The 7,996-nt window shown below is 51.7% G+C and overlaps 1 protein-coding gene across 1 annotated transcript in view; it reads right to left on the bottom strand.

The window, feature by feature from the left end:
- Gpr26 (G protein-coupled receptor 26) overlaps window positions 1-232 on the bottom strand; it is a 24,806-nt gene extending 24,574 nt beyond the window's left edge. The window contains exon 1 of the mRNA XM_015498475.2: window positions 1-232. This exon is cut by the window's left edge and continues 891 nt beyond it. The gene's annotated coding sequence lies outside the window, so the exon portion shown is untranslated.
- Between the last annotated feature and the right edge of the window lie 7,764 nt (window positions 233-7,996).

The raw sequence follows: 7,996 nt of genomic DNA, 5'->3' as shown, positions 1-7,996 counted from the left end.
GCTCAGCTCACCCCCAGACCCCGCACCGCTTCGGTCAAGCGCTCGGTGCCGTGCGCTGCTGAACCTGGAGCCTTTAACGCCCTGGGATCCTTGAGGGCTGGCGCTTCCAGCTCTGCCTCTGCTCTGCTCTCTGCTCGCTCCTGCCCTCGCTCCGTCCCTCTCCGTCTTCTCCCTCTGCACACCCTCTGCTCTCTCGCTGTCTCTGCCTCCCTCTCTCCGCTAGCTCCTTCTCGCCTGCTCTCCCCCCTGCTCTCCCCTCCACCCCCTCCTCCTCTCCCTCTCCCTCTCCCTCTTTCTCCCTCTGCTGTCTCTCCGTCTGTCTCTCCCACCCCCAATTTTCTCCTCCCCTCTTGTTCTCTCCCCTCCCCCTTCTCTCCCTAGAATCTGACTGCTTCTGTCATGGAAATCCCCACTGATACACACGCACACACACACTCTCTCTCACTCGCTGACACTGACACACTTGGAGGGAATGAGCCCCGAGGCTCCTGTGCAGGGTGATCGCTCCCTGTGGCTCTCCCTCCCCCTTCCCCTGCCTTCCTCTTCTGTGTGTCAGACAGGCTGAATTAAGAAAGGCTTTCAGGGAAGGGAGGGATGCCTGCACCTTCACACCTCTGTACCACCTGTCCCCCCACAATGCTAGCCTAGGAGAAGGGGTACAGCCCTAGCCCACCTGTCCCACTGCTGAGCTGCCCAGGGATTGTGCTCCTCCCTCTGTGCGTTGAACTGGAAAACTCAGGTAGGCTTCTTTTGCTGAGAGGAGAAGGAGCCCACATCTCTCTCTTGCATGGCCAGGGGCCCAGGCATCTCCTGACACCTCCTCAGTCTGTCACCAGGGCAGCTGCTGCACTGTTGGGCATTTAGTTTCTGGTGGCTACTTGTCATTGCCTGTCAATCAGAGATTTAGCAGCATTCTCAGATCAGCTGAGGGGACAGTGAGGCTCACTATGACATCCCCTTGGCACCACCTTAGCCAGGAGAAGACAATAGCTGACCCTGAGTGCTCCCACCTGGGAAGCCTGCATGTCCACAGTAGGCCTGATACACAGCATCTTAGCCCTGAGTTCCAGCTGCTGCCTTCTGTCAGCCCTGAAGACTGCATACCTGTCCACTCTGGGTCTGCTGAGGCAGCAAGTTCAAGTTTAAGAGGGACCTGATGACACAATGTGCCAGAACTCTTCAGGAAATGGAGAGGATGGTGGCTGACATCCACAGTAACTATGTACATATGAAGTCTCAACCTTGCCCTCAGGAAAGGGTGCAATGACCGTGACCCTCCTGCTCCTGGACCAGACTCTGGGGAAGATGTGTGATGGAAAGATAGGTGGCAGCTCTCGGCCTCCACAATTAGCCTTCCTCTCCACAAGAGGCCACTCCAGTGGCCACCTGCACTCCATAGCAACCTCTGTCCTGAGCACAGACAATCCTATCCTGAAGCCTCCTGGTAGGGCCTGTAACTGTTGAGTCGACCCTGAAGGCAGAGGTCTCATCAGACTTACCTCCCCTCATCTAGCATCAAGCACAGTGCAGATGCTCATGAAATGAGGCAGCAGGGGAGCAGGAAAATCAAGGCTTCTCCCCTCGCACTGCCACAGAGGGCACTCCTCAGCAGTCTTCGAGTGAAAGGCAACTGTATATAGCAGAGAGCTAGAGCCAGCTCCTACCAGTTGTTAGCATCCCTCTCCAGCCCCCTTCAAAGATAGCACATTGGTGGCTCGAAATCTGCCATGCTGGGAGTTACTTGCACCATAGAAATTAGCAAATTGCACAAATCAGGCCTCACCACCCTCCAAGCCTGTGTTAAACATTTACCAGCACATCACTCACAGATTCTATGAACCCTGGGCCAGTCACTTAATCTCCAGAGCCTCAGTTTCCATAAGTACCTTTTAGAGCTATGGTAAGCAGTATACAAGATTGTGTGTGTGTGTGTGTGTGTGTGTGTGTGTGTGTGTAACTTTTCTTCCCAGAGAAGGAAACAGAAGAATGCCAGGAATCTTCCCTGTCTCTTGGTCCCCTCCTGTCCTATGGAGTTCAGGGCCGGCTATGTGTCTTCAACAGACATTTAGAATATGGTGTCAGAGTGAGGTATACATCTGAGTGTCTCCCCTGCTTCCAAAGACTGTTCCTCCCCAGAATAGCTCCTGACATAAGATAGGTGCTCTAGCACTATTAATGGAGGAAACAAATCAACCAATATATTTGGGGGACACTGTCTCCATCCTTGAACCTCACATCTTAGCGTTTGGCAGAATTAACTAGTAAACCTGGGTGCTGGTTAAAGATTTAGATTCCTTGGTCACACCAAGCATTTCCCAGTCAGAGGGTCTGGGATTCTGCACTCTTCATGAGCTCCTCGGGTGATTCTGAGGGTGGTCCATGGCCACACTGGAGGACCATGCTGTATGAGAAGTGGCCAGGTCAGGCAGCTGGATGCCTGAATGTAAAGTGTTAAGTAAAATCCTCATAGAATGTTAGAATTTACAGAACATGTCCAAACATGATGCTCATGAAATGAGGCAGCAGGGGGGCAGGAAAATCAAGGCTTCTCCCCTCGCACTGCCACAGAGGGCACTCCTCAGCAGTGATCACACTGTAATCCTGCAACAGTGACAGGGAAAAGAGCTTATCACTGTCCACATCATAGAGGTAAGGGCACTGAAGCCAAAGAGCTTAAGTGACAGAGTTGGCAAGGTATGAAGCCTATACCCTAGCTCCACAGATTGGCTCCTTCTGTATATTCCAGAGGTCTCTGGATGTCTCTGGGTATATAAGTTTAAAAAAACAACTCAACTTTGAAATATCAAAATAATGACCATCAACAACAGAAGCCAGTGAACACAGTTGTGTTTACCTTCACATGTGCATACATGTGTTCTGCCCCTCCCCTCTCTCTCTCTCTCTCTCTCTCTCTCTCTCTCTCTTACACACACACACTCACACACACACACACACACACACAATCATTTTTGAAGATTATTTGCTTTCTGACTGCATAAAGGCAACATCAAAAGGTTAAAATGTCAGACACTCAGAATATTTTTATCTCAGTTTCCTAAGGGAAAGAAGCTCAATTTCTTTGGGTTTTAAACAAATTTCCTACCCGCAGTGGGGCTATGGGAGGACTGTTCTCCATAGAGATCATGTCCCCAGCCACCTTGGCCTCAGCCAGGTTGGACCTTGCTAAGCATAGGTTCTAACATGGCCCTAGACACCAGCAAGGGGTTCACCGCCACTGAGGAAGGGAGATGCAGGCCCTGGCCTGGCCTGGACATAGGTCCGCACTACCCTTCAGGAATGACTCAAGAATGCAGCCTGCAGGACCGGGGGCAACAAGGCCTGGGGCGTGCCTGCCAGGGAGCTGCTCCGAGGCAGAGCTGCACAACAGGCGACTTCAACCCAGAGAGGAGCCAGCAGTAATGGAATGTTGCTGACAGCATTAACATGACTCATTAAATACCCTAACTGGGCCCCGAGGGAGGGCTTAATCAGCAGGGCTCCACAGAGGCGGCCGGATGCACACGCCATTGCCCATGCTTACAGCATCTGTATCATGATTCCATCTCGACCAGTGAAGGAGTCGAGACCCAGAGAGCCCAGTTGTTTGTTCTAGGTTGGCATCGATGGACTGTGATGGCACAGTCAGGGTTCAAATCCAAGTCCCTTGCACATAAAAACCCACATTCTTTCTACTCTACCAGTATCTTTATGACACACGCACACACACATACTACTCTCAACATGGGCTGATGACTACACTGGTCCTTTCCACAGTTATCTTCAGAAAGAGGAAATACTGATATAAACTGAACAGGAACCAGAATGGTACCAGTGCTCCCAAGAGAGGTCCTGTGGAGGCAACGTGAATACCAAAAGCACATTCCTTTGGCAAAGCAGAGAGTTCTAGATGTGTGCAAGTTGAGGGGGAGGGGCGATAACTGATGTTCCATGGGGAAGGAGGTGCCCAAGCAGATGCCTAAGAGCTGACGTCTGGCAGCTTCGTGGAGTTGTAACTCTTGAGCAGAAGGTGAGCCTCCAGGAAGGAGCCTGGGCCGGGCTTAAGCACAGAAGTTCAGGCCCATTGAGAGGATGGCTTCCTGGCTTCCATGGCCTGGAGCATTCAGTCACACTGAGGGCACAACCCTGCCAGCCTCTCCACCTGAGCCATCAGCTGGCTTCCATTTTCAAAGCATTAACACAACTGCTACTACTTGTGATCCCTGTAGAATTCTGGGATTTCCAAGAGTGAACCACAAGTGTTCTTGTTGCACAGATAAGGATGCCAACACCCTAACGGAGATGTCCTTCCATTCTTTGAATAATGACATGTGGTTGGTGAGTGGCAGACCAGGGCATGGAATGCTGACCAGGGCCCTCTCACTGTCCAGTGCTCTCTGCTGTCACTATCAGATCAGATTGGCCCTCCTGCTGTTTAGGCACACCCCCAGCCCAGCCCTCATGGTGGGAAAGCAGAATCAACAGAACAGTTCTTCCAACAGCCATTGGGCCTCTGGCTTACCTGTCTACTCTCCTAAGAATTGGTTTGAGGGACAGGTCTTTGTCACTCCTGAGTCTCTGTGGCTGTCTCCGGCCCACAGGCCAGCCCTGGAAGGTGTCAGGCCCAGCCATAGGGAAGAGGGAGCCTGCTGCCTGGCAGTCTCAGCTGGAAACTCCAGGGAGAAGCCGAGGCTCCCTTCTGATGGACACAGCCTGTGTGGCCACATTCACCCAAGGCCTGCTCTGCTGCGATGCTCCCTGCCTCGTCTCATTTAATCTTCCCTGCAGCCCTGAGCAAGCAGTGCTGCAATGACCCCATCATACAGATGAGGAAACAGAGGTTCAAAGAGGTCAGGCAGCATGCTGGGGTCCTGGAACTGAGGGGGGAAGTGAGATGACCCCAACTCTGTTCTGATGCCAGATTTGATCCCCCGTCTTTCCTAATGATGCCAATTAACAAGCACTCCCACTCTTCCTCTTCTCCCTCTCTTCCCAGGCTAGATGCTTGGCTGTAGGCCAGCTGAGTGCTGTAGGAATTCAGTATCTGCCTGAGAGCTCGCTGTGGGCCAGGCTTTCTGCTAAGCACTTCAAGTTCATGTCCCCTCTTGTGGTCCATGGTATAGGGGTTACTACCCGAGTGTGGATTGCATGTCGGAGGTTTACAGCAAAGCAGCTTCCCCAAGCTCTCAAATAGACTGAGGCAGATCTGAGATGAAATGCAGCTCCTCCTCAGACCAGGGCTTCATGTCCTCCACCACGATTGCCCCATTGTTGATTAGAAGGAAAGAATTGCTGTCCATCTAGAGTCTGCCTGGCCCAGATGCAGAGCTTTTTCTCTCCACTGAATTCACACACACACACACACACACACAGCCAGTGAGGTCTGCACCTCGCCCCAGAAATCCATTAAACCTGCCAGTGGCAGAGCAGCTCCTTTATTTGCAACTCAGACTGGCTCCAGGAGCAGAGAAGTGTGTGTTTGATCTTCCTGAGTGTTGGACTGAGAGACATGGAACCAGTCCACAGAGGCTTCTCTTGGTTTGTGCTAACTTCTAAAGATGTCTGGCCTCGCTGGTTTCCTGTCTCTGGGCAGGAGTGAGGCAGTAGAGCTTGTCTTTTATCCTGAAGAACTAGAGTCTTCAGGAAAAGTCATTTATTCCAGGTTCTCATCCCTCTCCCTTCCCCCACTAACCCACAACCACTGCCTGTGTCTGGGCCGCCTGAGTGGTTGAAAGCCCCGCCCCCTGCGGTCCTGGCAGATCAGCACCGGGATGGTGGACAGCTCCTCTCCTCCTACACTGCCTCCTGCTCACTTCACCGGCTGCAGAAGCACAGAGAAGTGAACACCGGCTACAGAAGCACAGAGCTGGCCTCGGGGTGCTGTGTCTGCTGAGTTCTGAAACTGAGTCTTCAGAGCAACCACTCTCGGCTACCACGTACTGAGCAGATGCTAAAAAACTGGTTCCTCTCATTTAGCAAGCTCAGGAACCATGTCTCATGGCCACATACCCAGTGGGGGCAACATTCAGGTCTGTTGGTTTCCAGAGTGTATGCTTTTAACCACTCAACAAAACTGCCCCATCATTTTGAAAAATGGAATATTTCAAAGCAGGCCTTCCACTTCCTCTGTCCAACCTGCAGCTCCTGTAACCTGCCTATCACTGAGCCCCTGACAGGCTGCCCCAGAGGAATGGGGAGGCTGACTTGATCTCACTCCACTGGGCTTCCTGGGGGCTATTCTCAGGGTCTGTACCTTTCTGAATATGTTACCAGTGTACGAGTGAAGGGGAGACCTTTGCTGGTGATTCCAGGGTCCTTCTATTATGCCCCCACCCCAGGAAAAGAGCAGCAGTAGGATGATGTCCTCAGCAGGCCATTTATTAGAGGAGCCCTCAGCCCAAGCCATTTTCAGTACTTTCCAAAGGGCGTGAGACCATGGGTTGGCAGCACTCTGCAGCAGGCAGAACTCTGCACTGCACGCAGGGCGGCAGGGTCTGGTCTAATCTCTGACCCTAACTGACCGCAGGCTTTTGGACAATCCCCCACTCCCCCCCACACACAGATTTCCCGTCTGTGACATGAGGTGGGTGGGTGAGGCAATCTCACTCGTGAATTTGCTTGAGGATGTCACAACAGAGATAAGGACAGAGGGACAGGGAAAGGGGACAGAGCAGGCATCCTAGAGCCTTCTTTCTCCATACGCTTGGAACGGAGTCCCTTCTGCTGCCGTGGCAGCTGAAGCAACACACCACTTTAGCTTTCGAGGTCTGCGTGGGCAGATGTGTGGGGGAGATTGGCTCTTCTCTGGCTGACTGTGCACTGGTGGGAGCAATCTCTGAGCTCAGCTTTCGCCCTTCATCACACCTAAGGGGTCTGTGCATTTTAGGACCTGCTCTCTATATGCATTATCATATATGCATTCAAGGACAGCCTGCCTGCGGGTCCGCTGGGGGCAGTGCAGGGGCATGGATGTGTGTGTGTGCAAGAGGGAGAGGGGAAAGTCCAACTTGCTAGTGGTATCAGGTGATATTATCCTTCAGAAACTGCAGTGGGAACACGGGGAAGCTGAGGTAGGTAAAAGTCTTTTTCTAAAGGACTCAGCTTTTGTGGGGCTCAGCAAGATTTAGAAAGCAGGGGAAATATTTCTTTATTTTGCATGAACGCCAAGGGGCCACTTTGAAGGGAAGCCAAATGATTTGCTTATGACAGAGATGTAAGGGGGATTGTCGCAGGAAGAAGAGTGCTGAGCTCAGGTGGTGCCTCGCTGAGCGCAGCCGGGCCACACCTGCTCAAAAACCACTGGCCAGCATCGGAAGGTCACTCTCCCAGCCAGATCACACACAGCAGGGTGAGGTCCCACATATGATGTCATTCTGGCCTGCTCCAGCCAGATGGGGAGGAGATACCTGGGTCTGCACACTCCTGGCTCACCCTCTTGCTCTGCTCCAGGAAGCTCTCCGCCCCCGCTTCTGCCGGGCCGGCCAGTAACCATCAGATCACCTGAGCCTTTCTGCTGTGTGCTATGGCTCTGATAAGAGAAGCATTTTTCCCCTATGCAGAATTCAATTTTTTTCCTTTTATCTTAGGAGTTTATTTTTTCTTACCAAGGCTTGATTTACATAATGAAATGTAAAAGTCATACGCAGAGCATTTGATGAGTTTTGATAAGCACAGCGTCCACGTATTCCATACGTCTAATGAGACACAGAGTGTCCTACCTCCCCAGAACATTCCCCATGTCCCTTTCCAGTCAATTCATGTCCATCCCACCCCCAGCTCTCTACTGTTCTACTTCTATCGTCACAGATTAATCTTGCAAGTTCTAGAACTTCATTGGAATAGAACCATCCATTCCATGCTTCTTTCGACTAGCATATTTGAGGTGTATCCATGCCATTGTGTATTCCATAGCTCATTCCTTTCTGTTGTTGAGGAGAGACCTATTGTATGAATATACCACAGGGGTTTATTTTTTTAGCCATTCTCCTATTGATTGACA

The sequence above is a fragment of the Marmota marmota genome, unplaced genomic scaffold (genome assembly GCF_001458135.2).
Source record: "Marmota marmota marmota unplaced genomic scaffold, marMar, whole genome shotgun sequence".
Taxonomy (NCBI): Eukaryota; Metazoa; Chordata; class Mammalia; order Rodentia; family Sciuridae; genus Marmota; species Marmota marmota.
This window is presented reverse-complemented; position numbering and strand designations above follow the sequence as displayed.